This window comes from Lygodium microphyllum, chromosome 9, assembly GCF_053477565.2.
Source record: "Lygodium microphyllum isolate KBCC chromosome 9, Lygodium_microphyllum_v1.1.10, whole genome shotgun sequence".
NCBI lineage: Eukaryota > Viridiplantae > Streptophyta > Polypodiopsida > Schizaeales > Lygodiaceae > Lygodium > Lygodium microphyllum.
This window is the reverse complement of record NC_141143.1, coordinates 149,272,460-149,297,900: the sequence shown is the minus strand read 5'-3', so window position 1 is coordinate 149,297,900 and position 25,441 is coordinate 149,272,460. Positions and strand designations below refer to the sequence as shown.

Here is a 25,441-nt window from a genome sequence, read left to right as displayed (position 1 = left end):
AGAAAACTCTCCATATCAGCTTAAGAACGGTCTCTTATGGTTTCAGGGTAGGATTGCCGTCCCATACATTTCTCCATTCAAGCAAAAGATCATGCAAGGGATGCATTCCTCACCTACAACTGGTCATTTGGGCATATTTAAAACCTATGACAAGATTGCTAAAAGCTTTCATTGGAAGGGCCTATGGAAGGATGTAAAAGATTTTGTCTTGAGTTGCATGCCATGTCAGCAAAACAAGGACACTACCTTAAAACCAGCTGGTTTACTATAGTCATTGCCTATGCCCGAAGGCATTAAATGGACACACATTACTATGGACTTCATAATCGGCCTAGTGGTAACCAAGAAGGGATGTAACAACATCGATGTAGTTGTGGATAGACTCACTAAGGTAGCCCATTTCATTCCTACAAAGACTCAATATAATGCTTCTCAAGTAGCCAGCCAATTCATGGAACATGTTTTCAAATTACATGGCTTATCACAGGTCATTGTACATGACCAAGATGCTCAGTTCATGAGCAACTTTTGGTAGGCAGTTTTCAGCTCTATGGGCACTCAATTAGCCCCTTCCGTTGCTTACCATCCATAGACTGATGGCTAGACAGAGTGGGTTAACAAGTGGCTGGAAACTTACTTGAGGCATTTGTGTTATGATGTGCAGAATGCTTGGGACTCATGGTTGCATTTGGCTGAGTTTGCCTATAATAACTCTACACACTCTACCATTGGAGTTTCACCTTTTGAGGCATTGTATGGCTATAAGGTGCCTCTTCCCATGGTTATCTTCAATGATACAATAAACCCACAAAGCAAGGAGGAGTTGGATAGAATGCAGGCCTTACTTCAGCAATGTAAAGTCAACTTGAAGAAAGCTCAGGATCAAATGAAGCTTTATGCTGATGACAAAAGAAGGGATGTTGAGTTCCAAGAATGGGATTTGGTGCTTTTGAAGGTGCCCAAGTCCAGATATGCCAACCTTAAGGATGGGTCCAGCAATAAGTTAGCTCACAAGTTCTATGGGCCATACCAAATTGTCAAAAGAGTGGGAGACTTGGCATATCGGTTGAGGAGCTACCACCGATAGATGAAGAAGGCATCATTCAATACATACTTGAGCGAGTCATAGGACAAAGGGTAAAGAAGCTTTGCTCTCGCTCCATCATGGAATACTTGATTAAGTGAAAAAGTTTACCACTTGAGGAAGCTTCTTGGAGGCTAGTTTCAATTGGAAGAGTTTTCATACCTATTAGAAGTAGATTTGGCTGAAATCTAGCTAACTATGGCCATGTTTTCTCTTAGATTGTTTGCAGAATCTCTCTGTTTCAAAGCAGATTTTATTCTTGAATTTTTATAAGGCCCATGTATCGTAAATACCCCAATGATCCATCATATGCAATAATACCTCTTCATTCATTTGTGTATCCCTGTAATAATGCAGTAGAGTAGTACTCTGATATGCTCATGCCTAGTTATCATAAGTGCCCAAATTGTTTTTGAGGGCAAAAAGCTTCGGGTGGGGATGGAATGTAAGAGAGGGGGGATTTAATAATGGGGAAATACTAGCTACACTGGTGGCTGGTTTATAAGATGTTAGGGACTTGATTTTTGCACCATCAGATTATAATACAAGTTTCCTTTCATCTTCACCTCTCTCTCCAAGCTTTCATGGCTTCTTCCTCTCTCTTTCTGTCTTTCTCTCTCCTTGTCACTCTCTTTCTCTCTCTTTGTGTAGTGTTTCTCTCTCTTCTGTACACACACTCTCTTCTTCTTCTCTCTCTCTCTCTCTCTTGTCCTCTTCTTGACATTCAACATCCAAGTGACATATCTTGATTCCTCCTCAACAAATGTATCATCTTCATAATGATTTATGCACAAAAAATATCATGTTTCACTTTGCCAAAATATCAAGAAGGATATTCATTAGGATCATTGATTGGGGTAGGGCTTTGGCATTCAACATGTAAGTAATATATCCTCCTCAACCAACATACTATTCATGGTGAAATGATATATAGTCATAATCTTCATAGGCACGTGGCAACACAATGCTGAGTCTCTCTCTCTCTCTCTCTCTCTTTCTCTCTCTCTCTCTCTCTCTCTCTCTCTAATGTAAAGTAAGAAAATTATTCCATTGGCTACATTGTACATAAACTCCTATTGCTAGGCTACGTATATACAACTAGTAGTGAGAAGATTTTTGTAGAGAATTTAGATAGAATCTGTAGCTTAGCCATGAATAGAAATGAGCCTCACAAGTGTTCATGCATCAAGAGATTTATTAACCACACAATGCATTATACTCATGTATTTCATCTCTGTGAATATAGTGGTCTTCATCTAGACAATGATATGCAAAGAATTCTCAATTATACAAATTGTGCAAATACTTGGCATCTTGCCTTTTCTAGATTCTTTTAATTGTGATATCCTAGGCCAAAGGTACATCCTTAGTATTAATCTTTCTCTTGGGTTTCTTTGCCTCTTGACTCTTTTCCAATATGTTTATTCCTCCTTTGGCATTGGCTTGATTCTTCTTATTATCTTCTTGAAGCACAACTAGTCACAATCTTATAAGAATCAACATGATTTTTGATAGAGTCATAATGTAGAGAGAAAAAGAGAAATCTATATTATATTTTGTTGGAGACAAAGTAGTAGCAACCAATAGCACGATTAGAATATGCACTCTTATATGGAGCTCAATCCTTTCGACCACCCTCGAGCTTATATTGTGTACATGCAAAGGATCTCAATCTCATTGTTATTCACAATCACAATTTCAATCACAATCACAATCTCAAATTTTTTGATAAAGAAGAAGCAAAAAAATTGTTTCGATTAGCTATCTTTTACATGAAATCTATGAATTGCCTAAGAATCATAGTATCAATACATACATACATACATACATACATACATACATATATATATATATATATATATATATATATATATATATATATATATATATATATATATATATATATATATATATATATATATATATATGTGTGTGTGTGTGTGTGTGTGTGTGTGTGTGTGTGTGTCACTCTTGATTCCACTTTTAATCTCAATTCTTATAATCAAACTCAATAACATAAGAGGAATAATTATATATAACTCAAAGAAAGGAAGTAAGGAACAAGAACTCCATGTATTTATATAGTCTGTCTTGAAGTAGTGTGTAATTTGTTTTTGCTTTAAGTTTCTCTTGCAAACTCAGAATATAGACATTTGGATACACAAACCAATGAGAACAAACTTGGTTGACAAGGCAACGGGAGTGAAATTTTAAATTTATGATTTTTATAAGAGAAAACTGTAATTTTAGTTTGAGCACCATTAAAAAATATTGCTATATTTTTTACAACTCTTCCACGTTATGTTAAAATTTTATATATTTTATTTTAAAAAAACTAATATCTATTAAAAATATCATTTAAAGTTAATTTGACAATATCTAACTTTTGTAGACTATATTATTTGAACAATACTACCTATTAACAAGTACATGGATATGCACTTTAATGGTAGTACTCTTTATCCATTATATTACAATTGATTAGATAACACACACACACACACACACACACACACACACACGCACGCACGCACGCACGCACGCACGCACGCACGCACACACACACACACACACACACACACACACACACACACACACACATGTGTATATGTATATGTATATAACTTAAAGAAAAGAAGTAAGGAACAAGAACTCCATGTATTTATATAGTCTGTCTTGAAGTAGTGTGTAACTTGTTTTGCTTTAAGTTTCTATTGCAAACTCAGAATATAGACATTTGGATACACAAATCAATTAGAATAAACTTGGTTGACAAGGCAACTCAAGTGAAATTTCAAATTTATGATTTTTCTAAGAGAAAATTGTGATTTTATTTTGAGAACCATTAAAAAATATTTTCTATTTTTTACAAAATTTTCACACTATTTTAAAATTTTGTATATTTTATTTTTTGAATACTAATATCTATTAAAATATAATTTAAAGTTAATCTGACCATATTTAACTTTTGTAGATTGTATAATTTGAACAATACTACCTATTAACAAGTACATGGATATACACTTTAATGGTAGTACTCTTTATCCATTATATTACAATTGATTAGATAATACTGTATATATATATGTGTGTGTGTGTACACACACACACACATACATTTTTTTTTTTGGTAATATCCAGTGCAGTATATTTATGTGCTCACAAATTTACAAGCTGGGGAACCCTAGAAAAGGGGGCTATCCCAAACTATCAGAAACATAAAAAGAAAAGCTCTATGCAGGAAGCGTCCATGTCACCCTCATAGCTGGCATCATATAGAGATTGCCGTAGTGAGGCTCGGAAGGATTCATATTGTTGGTAATTTTGGCGACCCAAGTATGCCAAATTATGATAACTCCAGATTGTCCAAAGAGCCCAATATCTCACCCAAAAAAGAAAGAGTGAGTATTGAGACAAAGAACACATAAATCGGCCAAAGAGCCAGAAATGTTTCCCAAAGCTATGACTCAGGAAACGAATCCGAAGCGAATCTGAAATTCTCCTGAGGAGGATCCTGGAACAAGGACAATGCCAAAATAAATGAGGGACAGTCTCTGAGGGAGCCAAACATCTCAGACATGTGGATGATGCAATGTGACGTTTAGCAAGTGTGACCCCCACTGATAGTGTGCCTGTCAAACATCTCCAAAGAAAAAGCCTGTGTTTCAGTGGCATTTTACACTTCTAGAGCATCCTAAGATTATTTCGCCACCATGCAAGAGACTTCGTTAAGTGCCACAGAGAATTAGCATGCTACTGAATCCATGGGGCAGGTTGAAGAAGCTTGTATACTTTGATGGAAGTTAAGGCAGAAAGAGAGACAGGATGAATGCATGTAGCAGATGGCTGTAATTGCCAATCCATAAGCCTGTCTATATCAAGCATAGGTGGAATTGGTAGAAAGGGATGTAGTAAATCAGCAATTTTCTTCCATATAAACCTACGATGCATTCCCAATGCATAAGAGGTCATGGCCTGAGGAAAGGATAAAGTATATCCCCAATCATCCACCACATCCTGTATGTACCTAATTCCCAGTTTCATAAGATTGTATGCCTGAACAGGTTCCTGTAAAGCAATAGGAATGTCAAAAATGGCACTCCAATGAATGCTTTCTTTTCGCATGGAGTTTGTCCCCAAACAACTATCAGAAGCCCATTTGACCTTAGAGAGAACTTGTTTCCAATCAAGTATCAAAGCAATAGAGAAAGGACAACCAGGTATTCTGCCCACAAATCAGCCAATGACAACCTCCTAGAAATCCGTAATCCAATGACCATATGCAGAAGTGCTCATGCTGGCACACATGGATGCTAACATACAAGTCCACGGCTGTTGCTGACGGAAGAAAGTATGCAACATGGTAGCCTTCCTTGCAAGGACATGATATCTTATATTGAGGATATTTAGTCCACCATGCATCCTTGGAGAGCACACCATTTCCATCCTCATGAGTCTCAATGCTTTCACAGTAGCTTTTGTCTTCCATAGCATCTCCATAGCTTGAGACATAAAAGCGGAGATATCCCTGATGACCAATGCAGCAAAGGCAAATAGAACTGGACATAAGACATCACAATGGATTGTACTATTCTGAGTCTAACATGAAGGGGCCAAGTAGAAATCTTCCAGTATGCCAGTTTATGTTGTAGTCTTTGGAAAATCCATTTCAGTTGCATTTTCCTAGTGATATGCCATCCTATGGGGTATCCCAAATGCTTGACAATATTTGTGGAAAGCACCACCTGACCAGGCCATAGAATAGAGTGCCAGTCACATTGTTTGAGGGGAAGCAATTTAGATTTGTCAAAATTAACATGTAATCCTGCTGCCAGACCATATAGTGAAAGAGTGGCCATAAGCATGCGAAGGTCTCTTGGAGAATTCTATGGCATGAAATAAGAATCATCAGCATACGCTTGTGCCAAAAATGATGTAGCCCCTGGGATTTGAAGACCAGTCATTTGCCCTGTGTTTGTTAAGTGATCAAGATATACCAGAAGAGGATGGGTCATAATTTCATAGAAAAGAGCACTACGAGGACAGCCTTGCCTGACTGATCGACCCAATATCCATGAACGAGACAAATGCCCCCCCAAAATGCACTGAGCAGTAGAGTTAGAGTAAAGCCAGTAAACAACATTTGCCATCTTGGGACCAAAGGCCAACTTAGTCATGATCTGAAAAATAAAATCCCATTGGACATTATCAAAGGCCTTAGCAATATCCACCTACAATATAAGTACGTCTTGATGCGAGTATTTAGCATATTCAATTGTAGTCAAGGCATTTGATATATTGTCATGGATTTGTCTTCTCGGCACAAACCCATACTGATGAGGATGAAGTCTTGCATGCAATATCCCGTGTAGCCTATGCACAATCATTTTGGCAATAAGTTTGTAAAGCACAGGCATCAAGGTAATGGGCCTCCAATCTGATATATGATCACTGAGATGTTTTTTGGGCACAAGCTTGACTAAGCCATGCTTTCAAGAGTGCAACAGTTGATTTTCTTGCCAGGCAACATTAATCATCTGCAAGAGGACCTCTTTTAAGTTGTCCCAAAAGGAAATATAAAATTCCACCGTTAGGCCATCCCATCCAGGAGACTTATGTTTACTGAGGTGTAGCAATGCATCATCCAGTTCTGTATCAGTAAAAGGCCTCTCTAAGGTAAGAGCATCATCCTGCTGAACTATTCCAGAGACATGTTGGAGAAATTCATTCCTGGCATCAATCACTTGATTTGATGGGAAACCAGGTGCAGAAAATAATTTCTGTAAATAATTGTGGCATTCATCTTGGAGATCAGAGAAAGAGTGAGTCCAAGTGCCATCCAGCTTCCTAAGCCTTAGACACGAGTTTTTCTTTTGAGTAGCATGCAAACTCTGGAAAAAGGCTTTTGATGAGCAGCCCTTGTCCATGAGGGGCTTCATTCTTGCCCTTATCTACCATTTATGCAATTTCCTCTGATCATTGACAGCAAGCTTAGATTGGGCATGTGAGAGGGAATCTTTTTCCAAATCAGAAAGTGACCTTCACTGAGAGATTTTAGTCAATAGTTGTGCTGTCCTTTTTGCATTTTTAACCTCATTCCTCCATTCTACCATATGCCATTTCCCGTATTGCATAATGACATTCTGCACACGGGAGACGAAACTATCCCAGGAATAATTCATATCCTCCTGTGCATGTAATGACAAGGGATGAATGGCCAATCTGATTATTTGCTGAAAATGATGATGCTGAAAATATGCCCAATTAACATGCAATAATCTTCTTGAGAAGAGTGGCAGATCATCCAAAGGCATGCCAAGTTGCAAATTCATCCACAGTGGAGCATGATCTGACAAACCCAATGAAAAATCTATAAGGAGATGGGGGCTGAAATCTGCAAATTGTTGTGGATGAAAGAGATACCATCTGTCAAGCCTTGCCCAATATGTGGTAAATGCATTATGGTGAAAGGTATATCCAGGGACTGACCCTTGGAGAAGTATCCATAAGTCTTCAGCTTGCACAGAAAGTAGCATATCATTCCATTTCTGCCTTTCCAATGATAACATATGAGATCAGGAAGTAGTATTATCTCTAGGTAGGGGGGAGTTATTAAAATCTCCATAGATAAATGCATTGGATCTCCATGGATATCTGCCTATAGAATCCCACAAAGAAGCCCTCATGGCAGAAGTCTAAGAGGCATATACCAATGCAAACTCAAAAATATCACCATTGACATTGCATTGTATAACTATCCATCTGCCACTACTATCATTAAAGGCCAGCTGAGGTTCCAACTCATGTCTTACCAGTATGCATACACCTGAATAGGTAGCAGTACCAACATAATATATATCATAGTCGCAGAAAAAAACATGTTGTCCAGCCATAGAGTGTTGATTGTGCTCTTGTAAACAAACTATATTAGGCTACATTTTATGTACATAATTCCATAAAAGCCTCCACTTCGGAGCATTGCAGAGGCTCTGTACATTGTATGTAAAGCACTTGAGTGTTTGAAACATAAAAGAGGTATGTACAATAGAGCATATAAGATGAAAAACAAAACACGAGCGGCTAGGCCTCTGCCTGCATAGGCTGCATGCCTTCAGAGATAGCATTTTTCCCCTCCCCTGAGTCACATATGGGGATGCCCTTCTTTAGAACCCCTACCCAATTTTGAAGAATAGGGGCAGGGGCTGAAGTAGAAGTTTGTCCTGGTGAAGGGGTAGAAGCATCCCAATGACGAGATTGGAGGGGGCGTTGCTTCAGTACAACCACCTTCTTGGGTTGTTGAAAGCCATCTTGATCAATCCCCACTGATTCTTTCATCTTCTCTTTCCCTTTATCTTTCCCTTTTGCCACAAGTGAGTGCACTTGATTGGTTGATTTTGCATTCTTTGCCCCATTTGCATTTGCTGTCTTAGCTTGCAAGTTGTCATTCTTTTCCCTTGTCTGGGGTGGCAAAGCATTTGGGGGGGGGGTTGATGCAAAACCATAGGGCATTCAGAGGCCAGATGCCCAAATTTGTGACAAGCGAAACAAGCGCCTGCAAACACACCCCACTTCAAGTCAAAATACTTTTTACCCAATTGTAATCCCTCCACTTCCACTGCAATCGAAGGAGAGGTAGGTATATCAGTGTCCCAAAGAATATAGAACCTGTTACGGTTCCCCATGGGGCGAGGTGGACAAATGACCTGTCCCAAAGAAGCAGCTAGACCAGGCAACTCCTCGCACATGTAGTCTGGAAAGTTTGCAACCTCAACCCATACTGGGCAATGATGGCGTTATAAGACTTTGATAGTCCTTATTTGGGGACCAAGGCATATCATGCACCATCTGCCTCCCGTAAAATAGGGGAGAGAACTCAAGAAGCCTTTGCTTGCATGTGGCATTTGTCAAATGCACTTCATAAAAGCCTATGGAGGCAAAGTACACTCCCTCCACAAAACATCCTCCAAGAATAGACTTAATCCACTACGCAACATCGCTGGCCGCAGGGATTTTGCCCGGAAAAAAGATTATTACTGCAGTTTGAGACAACTTCTTGAGGGGATTCACAAGGGACGGCAAGTTCAATTTAAAGGTAACCTCTAGAATTGGTTTACCCCATTCTTGTCGTGATTGCTGAAAGTCATCCCTGAGGGTATGAAAGACATACTAAGAATCCATTGAGAATTCATCATCTTGTGTAGCAGGCTCTGAGTGACAATGCTTAGTTTCCATAGGCCTTTTTTTGCGGGCATATGTACAGAAATCTGAAACTCTCACTCTGTCAGAGAGAGAACTAGTGAGAGAGAAAGAGGAGAGAGAAAGACTACAGGAAGAGAGAGAAATAGAGTGACGAGGAGAGAGAAAGACTAGAATTGGAGAGAGAAAGACAGGAAAGATGAAGAAGCCATGGAAGCTTGGAGCAAGAAGGGAGAGAAAGATTGTAATTGTATTGATATGTCCAAAAGATGTGAAAAATTACAACTTCTCTCCTTATATACCAGTGTCAGTGTGACATGGCATATTATTAGCATTCTAAGTATTCCCAGCTTCTTACAATCCATCCCTTCCCAAAAGTTTTTGTCCCCAAAAACAAAACTAGAAAGAGCTAAAGAAAAGATGGATGAAACAGAGTACTACTCTGTTTTTACAGCTTTACAAATAGGGAATGAGTGAAGAATTATCATTACAAGGGCTGAATTTGAAGTACGGAAAGTGGACCCTGCTATATACATGATTTGAAGAACTTTAGAAGCCATTGGAGCCATAGAATCTTCAACAAATAGTTCCAGAAGAAAGTAGACAGCTTGCTGAAATAACAATCCCTGCTTGACCAAATCTGCCATAACTTTTGATAGAAGTGTCCAAATGAGGTGTACCACATATCAAAACGAAGCTCTTGAAGAGTACTTTAAGCTCATGTAGATAGCTCAATTCTGAAAACGAAGTACGACAAAAACTGTTCTAAAACAACGTGCTGTCCTGAACCAGTCTGCACCAATACTAGCTCCATAAGCAATAGGCTTCAGCCACCAATGTATCCTTGAAGTATGGATACTCATCCAATATTGAATCAGGTCTCCAAGAAGCTTCTTCAGAGGATAAACCTCTCCATTTAATCAAATATTCCACAATAGAACGTGATCGAAGCTTCTTTTCACGCTGACCTATAACAGCCTCTGGGATGTACTAAACGATACCATCTTCATCAATAGGTGGCAGCTCATCAACTAAATCCACTAGATCACCATAATAGGGCTTGAGCTGACTAACATGGAAGACGTTATGAATTTTTGTAGAAGAGGGAAGCTCTAGTCTGTATGCCAAATCTCCAATCCGCTTAAGGATCCTGTAAGGGCCATAGAATCTGTGGGCAAGCTTATTACTGGATCCATCTTTCAATGTAGAATACTTGGATTTGGGCACCTTCAACAAAACCAGCTCTCCTTCCTGGAACTCTAAAGGCCTCCTCTTCTCATCAGCATACATCTTTATCTGATCTTGAGCCTTCCTTAGATTCACCTTGCATTGCTGAAGAAGGGTCTGCATTCTATCCAACTCTTCCTTCCCATGAGGGTTGATCTTTTCGTTAAAAATGACTGTGGGTAGGGGCACCTTGTAACCATACAAAGCCTCAAAGGGTGAAACTCCTATGCTCGCATGAGTGGAATTATTATAAGCAAACTCAGCCAGGTGTAACCAAGAATCCCATGAGGTTTGGACATCATAACAAAAATGGCAAAGATAAGTCTCTAACCATTTATTAACTCTCTCTGTCTGTCCATCAGTTTGGGGATGATAAGCTGTAGATGGAGCCAACTTGGTACCCATAGATGTAAATACCGCTTGCCAAAAGTTACTCATAAACTTTGAGTCCCTATCATGGACGATTAATCACCTGCGGTAATCCATGCAATCTGAAAATATGCTCCATAAACTGGTTGGCCACCTGAGAAGCAGTAAACTGAATTTTTGTTGGGATAAAATGAGCTGCTTTGGTGAGTCTGTCAACCACCACATAAATACTATTCCACCCCTTCTTGGTAGTAGGTAAGCCAGTGATAAAGTCCATAGTAATATGAGTCCATTTACCCGTAGGAATAGGCAATGGCTGCAATAAACCCCCTGGCTTATGGGTGCTATCCTTATTTTGCTGACAAGGCATACACTTCATAACGAAGTCCTTGACATCTTTCCACAGTCCTTTTCAATAAAAGCTCTTGCTGATCCTGTCATAAGTCTTGAAAACTCCCAAGTGTCCAGCTAAAGGCGAAGAATGCATCTCCTCCATAATTTTTCGCTTGAAAGAAGAAGTAGAGGGAATAACAATCTTGCCCTTCCACCAAACAAGACCATTTTTAAGCTGGTAGTGCGAGTTTTCTTCCATGAGACCTTGCTGTAATTTCTGAAAGATTTGGTTGAATTTCTCATCTAAGAAATATGCCTCTTGTAGCTCTTCAATCCAATCACTATGTAATTCCGTCATGGCTGATACTTTGCAGTCCCACATACGAGAGAGAGAATCAGCCACTATGTTATCTTTGCCCCTTGTATGAGTGATATCAAAGTCATAATTTTGTAATGTTGCTACCCATCGTCGTTGCTTTGGAGTAAGATTTGACTGAGTAAGGAAATACTTGAGTACGCGATGATCACTATGTACTCTGAATCGGCTGCCATATAAGTAATGGTGCCATTTCTTGATTGCATGCAAAATAGCCAACATTTCTTGATCATAAACATTCATGGCCATCTCCTTATCAATAAGCTTACGGCTTTCAAATGCAATTACTCCATGCTCCTGAAGCAAAACAGCCCCAATGCCACGGCCACTAGCATCACATTGTATAGTAAACTCTTTAGAGAAATCCGAGCATACAAGAATAGGAGCGGAGGTAAGTAATTCCTTTAACTGGTTGAAGCTGCTATCTGCAAGAGAATCCCAAAAGAAAGTCTCTTTCTTCAACCTGTCAGTTAAAGGGGATGCAATTGCTGCATAATGCTTTATAAATCTGCGATAGAATGAAGAGAGACCAAGAAATCCTCTAAGAGAGGTAGTAGTAGTAGGCGTTGGCCAATCTTTTATGCATTGCACCTTCTTGGGATCAGCCTATATTCCTTTTTCACTGACTATATGTCCCAAGTATTCCACTTCAGTCTGCATGAAAGAACACTTCTTCTCCTTAGCAAAAAGCCTATGATGTCTCAACACATCAAAAACCTTCCTCATATGCGACAAATGATCCTGAAAAGTCTTGCTGTAGATCAAAATGTCGTCGAAGAACACCAAGACAAACTGAAAGAGGAAAGGTTGTAGAATCTTATTCATCAGGCTTTGAAAGGTAGCTGGAGCGTTTGTAAGGCCGAATGGCATCACCAAGAAATGGTAAAGCCCACGATCAGTCCTAAAAGCAGTCTTGACCTCATCACCCTCTCTCATGCGAATCTGATGATACCCTGATCTCAAATCAATCTTCGTGAAGAATCGAGCCCCCTTAAGTTCATCAAGCAAATCATCTATCCTGGGTATAGGATACTTGTTCTTCACTGTTATCTTATTGAGATCCCTGTAGTCAATGCACATTCTGAAAGATCCATCTTTCTTTTTGACTAACAGGACTGGGGATGCATACGGTGAAGAACTTGGTTCAATGAAACCCATTTCAAGAAGCTCTTTGATTTGCTTGGCTACTTCCTCTCGTTCACATTCTGATAATCTGTAAGGTGGCTTATTGATCGTCTTTGAGTTGGGTTCCAAATCAATGGGGTGATCCACCGCTCTCTTAGGAGGCAATGAAGTAGGTACTTCAAATAAATCTCTGTACTCCTCAAGAAGAGCTGTCAAGGCTGGATGGTTTGCTGAATTTTTGGGCTAATCATGTGTTTCTTTGTTCAAATGCAATACAAATACCTGTGAGCGCTTCTTGTACTCTTTCTTGAGTTGTTGAATGGTGATAAGTTGAAAATCAGATTTACTTGGGATTCCCTGTAAACGGATGAGCTGTCCATTGGAGAAAAACTCCATATATAACTGTGAGAAATCCATAGTAATCCTGCCTAACGTCATCAACCAGTCACAACCAAGTACAATATCTATGGGCCCCATTTCCAAAGTGATCAGGTTTACTTTGACTGCAAAATTTTCAGCCATCTGCAAAGAAACCTGTGGACAAATCTGTGTGCTGATTTCCTCTTCACCATTAGCCACTTGTACTCTAATGGGCTGCTGTAAGTCGGTGGGAACACAATTCAACTTGTACAAAATGGATTTATTGACAAAACTGTGGGTACTGCCACTATCTATCAGGATGAACACTAGCTTTCCACATATGCTTCCCTTCATATGAAGTGTATTAGGGTTCTTAGATCCCGTCCAAGCATCCATAGAGATAGAACAATTAGTGGCAGCAGGCAACTCATTACAAAATCCACCAGGATCAAATGGGATATCACCGCCTGGATCAAAAGGAAAAGAGTCAGATGGATCATAGAAGTACTCCTGTCCACCATCATCCTCGAAATCTTCATTTTCAGCATTGATTGGGACTGCATTAACTTCATCTATGTCATTTTCAAGGTCCTCAAGAACTAGCATACTCTGAATTTTTAGCTTGGCATTTTTGTATACACACTTTGAAGCATGGTCAGGAGTATACTTTTCTCCACACTTGAAGCATAAGCCTTTGTCCTTTCTTTCCTTATAAAGATCCATGGGAATATTTCTAGAATTTGTATTGGCTGAAGTAGACTTAGGCTTATTGTCACCTTGCTTAAATTCAACTTTTGGACTGTTTGCTGTCCTGAAATTGCCTTGAAGCCTAGAAGCATTAAATGGGGGATAAGTTGGTATCCGTAAGCTCCCATTAGGCATATGATTGCTGCCATAATTGTTACCAACTTGCCCTTGCTTTAGAACAGTCCTTGGCTGTCCATAACTTGGCTGAAATGAAGACTCTTTCCTATACTTCCTTCCAAAGCTCTCTGCAAGCTCAATAGCCTTGAAAAGTGAAGTAGGATTTTGCGCCATAACATCAGCTGACAAGGATGGTTCTAAACCATACATGAACTTATGTAACTTGGCCTCATCACTGATGTTTTCCACATACATGGTCAAGTTGAGGAATTGGTTTGTATATTCTCTTACACTTAGGCCCCTTTGTTCCAAAGCATACCATCTTCGTTCTAACTTCTCTTTTTCAAGAGGTGAAACAAAGACTTCAGCCATAAGTGCCTTGAAAGCTTCCCAATTCTCAATAAGTACATTCTCTTTCTTGATATATCTCCACCAAGTGTGAGCAAATCCTTCTAAGTGCAAGGAGGCAAAGTGTATCTTCATAACATCAGTTTTAGGAAATATATCAAAATAAGACTCCATCTTAGAGGTCCATTCCTCTAATTCTGATGGTGAAGATGACTGGCCATTGAATTTGGATAAAACAATTTTGTCCTTGAATTCTCTATCATGGAAGGGTTGCTGTCCCAAAACTGGCTGATCAGAATTTCCAAGTACAGAACCCCCAAAATGAGATTGAAATCTTCCAACAGGTGGCTGAGAATTACCCTGTAATCTTCCTGTTGGTAAAGCACCCCTAGAATGCTGAGTATGCAGTCCAAAAGCTTGAGTATTGGCGCCGTTCAAACTGCCCAAATAGTCATCATGCCTTTGTGAAGCTTCTCCCACTTCATATTGACTATTGGGTATGCCTCTTCTTCCTATGATTCCATCTCCATGACCATTTTGGTTGGATGGCTGAAGTGGAACTGAAGGATCAGTATTTGAACAGGCCTTTTCATTAGCTTCTTTTGATGCCACTTGTAATTGTAAAAGTTTAGAGATTTGTGCCATGAGTAGGTCGTTGGACATTACCAATCTATCAATGGAAGCCTTGGTCTGATCAGTAGATTGAACCATCTGATCCATTCTTGATAGCATGGCCTCATGTCGCTCTCTATGCCTTAGTTCATGGGCACACAAAGTATCATTGAGCATACTAATTTCTCCTTGTTGAGGCTCTTCAGGGTTCTCTTGAAATGTGATTTCCATCATAGAATCCCTGATTTGCTATGCATAGTCCTCCTGGACCTTATTTTTGCCTTTATGCCCTGCCATACTAGTGCAGTCCTGTAGTACCCCCTGTCAGTAAAACGGCTATAACTTTGGCTAGAAAACTCCGATTGCAAAATTTTTTTGTGCGAATCGAAGCTTACAATGCCCTCTTTGAGATGAGCTATAGCATGCTATAACAGGTTTAGGACAGAAAATTCTGTAATTGAATTTCAGAGTCTGAACTGTCCAGTCCTGCACCCTGTTTAGACCTGTAAGTGCCCTGTTTTGGCCCTGTAATGCAAGAAAGTAACCTCCAATGGCTACCAAACCCTGCAAAGGGGTATATAGGACCTGTGGGTACCCTGTAGTACCTACACCTGTACTTCAGTATCAAAGGGTGTACCTGTATCCACCTGTAAATACCCTGTGGGTAACCTGAAAATGCCCTGTTTTACCCTGTTTTACTCCAATAGGTACTTGAGTCCTTGGAAAGTCTTCAATCTTCAATTCTCCACTCGCTGTACCTGTGTGAGGGATAAAACGGCAGGACGGGCTCCCTACACGGGCTCTGAATCACCGGGAGGTGGGCAAAGTTCCCCCCGGGTCGGTTGGTTGCACCCCTTCGGGATCTTCGATAGTGAGGGAGGGTCACCTCTCTTTTGTCCCACTATCTCCCCCGGCATCCACCTTTTTCCTCGGTGGGAATATCAACATGGCAGAGGCTAGTGTGCTAAGCAATCAACATGATATGCAATTGAAAAAAATAACCATTCAGCCTTTCATGAGATGCAATTGATTGAGATAAGAAAATTTGAGATGGGAGAAGGGTTTACCTATGCAATTCAGTGACTCATTGATTGCTAGTACTTACCCTTTTACAATATTTCAGCTTGGATAAGAGAGAATTTCAACAAAACAAATCAAGGTTATGCATCAAGCTGATCAAATGTTACCTAAGATGAGTAATGGTTTTGAATCAAAAGGAATTCAATGAAATAGGCTGAAATTGAAGAAAATTAATACTATTCTCTAATCTATTGATCAATCCAGTGAATTAATTGATCAATAACCTCTCATCAACAAGTGAAAAAGCCATTAGCAATAGGATTATTGAGAGATTTCAGAGATTAGCAAAAGAAAATACCTCCATTAAGCTTGAAAATGATGATGGATATAAGCTTTAACCCAATTGATGCAAGAGTTCTTCATAATCCACCATGAATCCAATATAAAGCTTGAAATCTCCATGAAATCAGTCCATACATGCTTCAATATGATGAAATCCTTGAAAGATCAATACTCCAGCCTTGCTTGAACACTTGAACTTCAAAGATTCAAGCTCTTTGATGAAAAGCCCCAAAATATTCCTTCCATTTGAGCTTCATTGACATGCACGGGCTGAAATCTCTTCAATGTCTTCAATCTTGAAGTCTATCCAGCTTGTATTCAGCTTTAGAGAAGCCTTGAAGGTCGGGAAAGTCCAAAATCTTGAGAAATTTGAGCTTCCATGTCTGTGGCTATGGCTGCCCTGCTGTGTATTAGGGTTTTGAATAGAGAAATGGCTGATGAGAGTTCCCCTGGGGCTGAAAGTTGATGTACTCCATTGTTTGATGAAGCCTTAAGAGTCTTTGATCAGTGAGCTGAGCATTTGGAGCAGCAGAGCAGTGAGAAGAGGGCAGGAGGATCAACGCAATTTGCGGCGCATTTTTCGGGCAGTTCTGGGCTGGTCTTCAGCAGTAGGCATCAACAATGGTGCTCCTCCTGTAGCTTAGGCAACAAAGATTCTTTACCCCATGGTTTGACAGTGAGATATTCAGCACAGAGAGAGAGATTTGTGAAGATTCTTGACATCCACCATGGAAGCTTTAGCCAAAAGCTTGAAGGAGAGAGAAGAGAAGCTCTCTTTTGAAAAGTAACTGTAGTTTAGTCTGTAACTAAGCCCGGTTAACCATTCTTTACCCTAGTTACCTCCATTTTTGCATGAAATTTGATGACGTCCAGCCATTTAAGCCTTTATCCGCCATATCTGACCTTGAATAACTCCAGATATAGTCATTGCTAACTGTAGTTGTCCTGCAGCACTCCACTAGTCACTGTCTTGTACCATTTTTGTCTGAAATTGGTTTTGAAATAGGAAAATGAGAGTGAAAATGGAAGAAAATAATGGATCAAAGACTGAAGCTCTGATACCACTTGTCAGAGAGAGAACTAGGGAGAGAGAAAGAGGAGAGAGAAAGACTGCAGGAAGAGAGAGAAATAGAGTGATGAGGAGAGAGAAAGACTAGAATTGGAGAGAGAAAGACAGGAAAGATGAAGAAGCCATGGAAGCTTGGAGCAAGAAGGGAGAGAAAGATTGTAATTGTATTGATATGTCCAAAAGATGTGAAAAATTACAACTTCTCTCCTTATATACCAGTGTCAGTGTGACATGGCATATTATTAGCATTCTAAGTATTCCCAGCTTCTTACACACTCAGACACAGAGCAGGGCACCGTAGGAATGTTAGGTCACAGAGCAAGACTGTTCACAGTTCAAATCAATGAATGGTGGTTCACACGAGGACTGGGGCAGGGCTCGATTAGGGTAGAAACGGGTCCTGCGCAAGAGAGCTGGGGGAGCTCATGCAGCATGCGAGGCAGATTCAAACATACGCTGGTCAGGGGAAACACGAGCGCCGACTGTTCTCTCTCTTTCTCTCTCTCTCTCTCTCTCTCTCTCTCTCTCTCTCTCTCTCTCTCTCTCTCTCTACACACACACGCACACACACACACACACACACACATGCGCGTGCGCCCGTGCACGCGGATTCAAACCGTAGACATTCTCAGTTATGCAAATCAGAATAAATTAAGGAAAATGTAGTAAATCCCATTATTCTATTAATGATCTGCTTTATGAACCCAACATGCTCCTTTCAAAGCATCGGGCTCTCATAACGACATGTCGCTTATTTATGAACCGGAATAAACAAACTTTTTCAATGCACCGATCTTCTTTGTTTTGATTAAGAAAGATAATAAGATGATTCCATATGCTTACCCAAGTAATGTTTGATAACACGGGCAAAGCAATCCCAAAGTGTCTTGAAAGGATTATTAGCGTTGACATAGGCTTGCTATTCATGGACAAATTTCTACTTTTTTTAGAAAAGCTCTCTATCGATTGGAAGAGGTATATGAGATTCCTTACACCTCGGAGCTCATAGAATGAAGAAGAGATTTTGTTAATATCCTTGTGAGTACTACCTCTAGCATAGAATGGATTACCCATTTACCATATCAACTTAAAAATCTTTTTAAGATTACATTTTCTGTCATGCTAATGTTCTTTTCAATACCTCTAATGAAGTAAGTCGGAGATTTTTCACGCAAAACCTTATGAGTGAATCGGTTGAACATCGATGAATCATTTTCAGAAAGCATCGGTGCATGTGTAAACAAGGTGCTCTACTGCTAAGCTATAGCCCTTGACTGATCAGTTTAACTTTATAGAATCTACTATAATTAGTATATAGATACTAAACCTATTTTATCAATATAAAGAAATCATGCACATAAAAAATGAAAAAATATATTTTACAACTTAGATATTGTTTTCAGTCATTCCACCAAGTATAATGGAATTAACAGAGAGAGAAAAGGCCTACTTGACTCAGCAGTTATAGTATCACTTTCATACGGCGAGAGTCATTGGTTCGAATCCGATAGTAGGCAAAACTTATTAGGTACCATACTATGGTACGTCGACACCTAATAAGTTCTATGATTTAAGATAATCTTTTGGGTTAAGTGCAGAAACCATGGCACTTTTCCGAAGGAATCTCTATTTACTTAAATCATTTTTTCTTCTTGAATCGTTCTACTTTTTTTTCCTTACAACTTAGGAGATAGAAAAACTGTAATTAATTAGGATCTAAAGCTTCTAATCAAGCTTTGGCCCTTTTGAATATCAAGTTAGCCTCGATCATCTCTTTTTTCCCTTGGACCTTAGCTGAATTAGCCTGAGCTGTCCGAAACATCTCTCGAGCTTATTTGGGATCGATTTCGGTACCTCATTCTACTTCATTAACAAGTATTATTATTTGGTTATTGTCTATCATAGTGAAACCGCCCATTAGTGCCATTGTAGACCACTGTTCATCATGATGTATCTTTGACACTCCCATATCCAAAGCTGTAAGAAGTGGTGTGTGATTGGGCAATACACCAACCCATCCATTGCTCATCGATAAAATGATTTCCCCAACTTCAGAATTCCAAACGATTCAATTAGGGGCCATTACACATAGATTCATTCCCATACTTTTATTAACCCTCCGCCTGTAAAGTTGTGGCTTTCTTAGTAGCTTCATCAATGTTACCAACTAAGTAAAAAGCTTGCTCTGGAAGATTATTTGATTCTCCAGAAAGAATCTTTTGAAATCCTTTACTAGTTTCTACCAAACCAATGTATTTGTCCAAAGACCCAATAAAGACTTCTGCTACAAAAAATGATTATGATGAGAAACGCTCTATCTTTCCGGCCTAAGCTACCGTTAAACGGTCCTCCTCTGCTGATTCATCCAGTCCTAGAATTGCTATAATATCTTGAAGTTCTTTGTAGTGCTGCAAGGTCTGCTTAACCCCTTGAGCCGTTTCGTAGTGTTCCTCACCCATAATCCAAGGTTGTAACATAGTGGAAGTCGAATCTAAGGGATCTACGCCGGGGTAAATACCTTTAGCAGCTAAACCTCTGGATAGCATGGTTGTAGCATTTGAATGCACAAATGTTGTAGCGGGAACCAGGTCGGTCGAATCATCCGCAGGTACATAAATAGCTTGAATGGATGTTATTGATCCTTCTTTAGTCGAAGTAATTTTTTGCTGTAAAGATCCCATTTCTGTACCAAGGGTTGGTTGGTAACCCACATCGGAGGGCATTCTACCAATAAAGTAGAAAATTCTAATCCTGCTTGGACAAAGCGAAAAATGTAATCAATGAATAATAATACATCTTGTTTGTTGACATCTCGAAAATACTCGGCCATTGTTAAAGTGGTTAAATCGACTCTCATACGAGCTCCTGTGGGTTCGTTCATCTAACCGTAAACTAAAGCTAATTTTGATTCTGATACATTTTTCTCGTTAATGAATTTCGATTCCTTCATTTCCATATAAAGATCATTACCTTCATGGGTACATTCCCCCACTTCGCCAAATACAGATACGCCTCCATGAGCTTTGGCAATATTATTGATTAATTCCATGATAAGAATGGTTTTTCCCACTCCGTCTCCTCCGAACGAATCGATTTTTCCCCCTCGAGGGTATGGAGCCAAAAGATCAACAACCTTGATTCCTGTCTCAAATATCGACAGTTTAGTATCCAACTGTGTAAACGTAGGAGCGGACCTATGAATTAGAAATGTTGTACTGCCTTCTACAAGTCCTAAGTTATCCACGGGTTCACCAAGAACATTAAATATTCGACCAAGAGTGGTCTCACCAATGGGAACACTAAGGGGAGCCCCCGTATCGGTGACACCCATGCCCCTCATCAAACCATCCATAGCACTCATTGCTTTAGCTTTGACTTCCTTATTTCCCAATAATTGTTGCACTTCATGAGTAACATTAATCTCTTGACCTGCCGCATTTTGCCCTATATGTGTGTGTGTGTGTGTGTGTATACATACATACATACATACATACATACACATGCACATGCATATACATGTACATATACATATGCATATATATATATATATATATATACATATATATATCACTCTTGATTCCACTTTTAATCTCAATTTTTATAATCAAACTCAATAACATAAGAGGAATAATTATATATAACTCAAAAGAAAAGAAGTAAGAAACAAGAACTCCATGTATTTATATAGTCTGTCTTAAAGTAGCGTGTAACTTGTTTTTTCTTTAAGTTTCTCTTGCAAACTCAGAATGTAGACATTTGGATACACAAATCAATGAGAACAAACTTGGTTGACAAGGCAATGCAAGTGAAAGTTCAAATTTATGATTTTTGTAAGAGAAAACTGTGATTTTAGCTCGAACACCATTAAAAATTATTTTCTATTTTTTACAACTCTTCCATGCTATTTTAAAATTTTATATATTTTATTTTTTAAAAATACACTAATATCTATTAAAAATATAATTTAAAGTTAATATGACCATATTTAACTTTTCTAGACTATATAATTTGAACAATACTACCTATTAACAAGTACATGGATATGCACTTTAATGGTAGTACTCTTGATAATTATTATAATTGATTAGATAATACTGTATACATAAGTTTTTACATAGATGGGTCATAAAATGAATATGTTTAATAGTTTAACAGAAAGAATTGGTACACTTTTCACTCGCTTCATTAGAGCTACTATATAGATTCTTTGACCTCAATAAGTTCAGAGGCAACTTTCCTTTTTCTGTACCTTGTTTCACTAATATTGGCTACTTTCTTAATTTGAATTATACAATTTTTTCTTCTATTAGGAGGGCTTTGAGGTATAGGATATATATCAACCACCCTTTGTGGTGGATAAGGATGGTTTAGGCTTAAATGACCAATCTCATTCCAGTTGTAGCTAACCCTCTACTCTTGTATTATTTCATGCCTCTTTGCATAAATACAAGGTCTCTAATTTGCATGTGGGTTTGTTATCCTATATTATAGAATGTTTGATTCCATAGTTATTTATATTTATATCATATGTCTAACTTCAAAGAAAATACAAATATCAATCAAACTATAAGCTATTCTGAATTAAGAGGTTTCCTACAACTTGCTCAATCGATACAAAAAAATTTGTGTACTAAATCATGACGCTTTGATATCACTACTATTTTTGAAATGTTATAGAACTCCCAAAACAACTTTGAAAGCGCTGAATTTTGACTTCAAATGAGGGAGAAACAGCGCAACTAAGATTTTATCCTATTCTCTTATTTTACGCGTGATCATGTTGCTTTTGCAAAGAAAACTAGGAAAGCTTGAACCTTATAAAGAAAATAGTAAATCCTTTTATAAAAATAATTATTTTAATAAATTTATATTTTAAATATATTATTTTAATATGATTTATATTAAATATTAAATTAAATAATTTAATAGTAAAGCCAATTATTTTAATTAAATTACCACTAAAAGTCTTAAACTTGTAGTTCATAAATAAACTAATAATTTTTATAATACTCAATATCATGTGAATACATAGTATTATACATTTGGCTCACTATATAGATTCACCTAAACATGATTTATAATTAATAATTTAAAATATTTATTTATCTAAATTTACCTAAAAGTCTACTTATTGTAATACTAAGCATATTATCACTGTTATTTATCTACCTAGCACAATATGACTAGTGTTAAACATAGCATTTACATGTAACAAGTCATGATTTATACGGTAAATAGATAATAAGATATAAATAAATAAATTTAATATCATCTTATTATTGTATGATACTATGTGATATACATTCTTAGTATTTTAACCTATAAAAACTCGCAAAATAACAAGTAAAGTTTATTTTCCATAGCATACTCACTTCTTTAGAAGCAATTTTCTCTGTTCCATGTATTTCTAGAGAAAGAAACATGAATTAATGCATTAGCACTCAAACAAAAAGTACTCTAAATTTAAGATGCTCATTGCAAAAGCATAAAAGCCTCAAGTACTCTATCATCCACATATTACACATTCTAGTGTCCCATACAATTAGAATATATGATATATGTACCAGATTTTGATAAATCAAAATATCATTGGCAACTAAGCTCGATAAAATTCAACTTCAACATATTGTTTGAATCTACACTAGAAATCATTCATGCTACCTCATGATAATGACTTTGAGTTTTTGGAGTTTGTGCAACCTATATAATCATTCAAAATTCAAGAACTCTTTTCAAAAACTAGAGATAAGATATATGAACCAATCAACCTACTTAAGTAATGAAATTAAGAGTTTTGAAACATGAGAAACATGACCCTACTTCTATGACTATAAGATCTTGATTGTACTACAGTAGTTGCCTTCAAATAAAATGTCAAACGATCTAAAGTTGGAGCATAGATAAGCTCTAATACCACTCTTGCAAAGTGAACCACGTGGGAAGCCTAGCATCCTAAATATTAAATGCAAAAAATGTTATGAAATATAAAAAGAACATAATAAGTTAATAATTTCATAAAGAATAAGAGAAAATACACAATAGGGCTCAATCTCAATTTTACAATTGAGGCATCTTTAGGCTTCTATCCCACATAATTCAAATGCATAATTTTTCCACAGAGTCCTCTATGTCATATGATGATTTTCTAGAGACATGGGATAAAGTGATTATTCTCAAAAAGTAGTAGTATGCAATCAAAGAGTGCGATGGCAACACTACATCACATCCACAACATCAACTCCTACTAGATGAGGTCAATCTCTCAAAAATAAGAACATAGTCTAAGACCCATTCAGCTATGCTAATTTGATGGGAAGTTTACATGGTAACATATCAAGTTCATGGTGCAAAGTCACTTTTGACTCATCCGAAGTAATTATTGAGAGGTGAGGCTCCCAGTCTATAGCATGTTCATCACCTCTACTGACCTCATCTCCCCACTCTTACCTCGCTAGCCGGTTGCCCCAACTCCAAGGCCATTGTTGCCAACAATAATCTGATCATCTCTAAGGAATTACATATATAAACAAAGGCATGATTGAATTATGACATAGCTCTTAAATAAACATATTTCGTATAATATTCTGAAATGATACATCCAAATGACATAAGTTGCAACTATTTGTAATAGCCATTCAGGCTTATGCAATTCATTCTATGATTTCCTACAATTCAACAATCAGAGTTTTTTGTAATTTGTATCTTCATTGTCTAGTTAGATTTTCTACATGGTATCATGTTGAGTGAAGCAATGAAGTGTGTTTGTTGAATCATGTGCACAAGGCGTCCTTGCTTACTGGTCCGGACGGCATCAACAATGGCTCAGCCTGTGCAAATGACCCAAACTTACAAAAATAGATAAGTTGATTGACGTGAATTATCAAGTTTGGAAGATAAAAATTACTATTGTTTTATAGAAGCTTGATCTTTTAGGCATCATTGATGGCTTTATGGTCAAACCCTATCCTCATGATCTCGGCCTCAATGAATGGCTTTCAAAAGACTTGTTTGCCCTCCTTGAAATCTTGCTACATTTGGGAGATAGGAAAACACAACATGTCAAAAATCTTAACTCTACTAAAGAAATGTGGTATCAATTGAAATCGACCTACGAGTTTAGTGACATAACCATGCAAGTTGCTAGCCTTAAAAAACTGATGCAACTAACCCTTCCAAAGATAGTGATGTCCTATTCTTCATCAATAAGTGGCAATCAACTATGGATGAAGCCAATCAATCCAGGCTAGTTCTGCCACAACATTCAAGTTATGCTGTTGTTAGCATCTTTAATTCCATCCTGGTAGCCTTTTATCACCACTAAGACTAATGTCAATCTCACAGTACCTACTCTTGTTCCCAGTATTCTTCAAGAGAATACCTTATGCAACACCATTTCCAATAACAATGGTGCTTCCTCATCCAATGAGCCTAATATGAACCTTTCTATGCTCAACATCAATAATCATCACGGAAATTTACCCGCAAACCAGCCAATGCTTTTTCCAATCGCAATAATCATACTTTTGCATCATCTAAAAAATTCACTCTCCACAAACCTTTCTACAAGATATGCCATAAACTGGGACATCATACTTTGGAATACTGGTCCAAGCACCCAAATAAAGGCAAATGACCTTATAAAAAAGTTCGTGCCTATTGTGCCAACGATGATGATGGCAATGTCGACTATTACGATGAACATGATGGTGGTTATTCCTCAACCTCTGATTTACCCTTTGATGATGAGGAAATTCTTCTTGCATACATGGTTGTCACCTTATCCATTCAACCTCCCAATTACATGTGGATTCTTGATATGGGAGAGCTACTTGTCATTTATCCCATAGCTCTACTTGGTTAGAGGATTATTGGCCTTTATGCACTCCTTTTGAAGTTTGGTTTGGCAATAACATGTTCCAGTTTGCTCTTGGAAGTGACAAAGCGATCATTGAGTTGTCGAATGGCCACATTATAAAAATTGCTAATGTGTACCATGTCTCTAACCTCGCCAAAAATCTCATATTTGTTAGTAGGTTAGCATCTTCGCATACATCCATTGAATTCCATGCAGCTTGCTATAAAATAAAACACACCTTACCTTCCAGATAGTTGTACA

General features: G+C 38.1%; 2 pseudogenes; both read right to left on the bottom strand.

Annotated features, from left to right (window-relative positions):
- Window positions 1–4,294: 4,294 nt before the first annotated feature.
- Window positions 4,295–5,584, bottom strand: LOC148031703 (uncharacterized; annotated as a pseudogene).
- A 2,580-nt stretch (window positions 5,585–8,164) lies between these two features.
- On the bottom strand, window positions 8,165–19,347 carry LOC148031702 (uncharacterized; annotated as a pseudogene).
- Window positions 19,348–25,441: the final 6,094 nt, after the last annotated feature.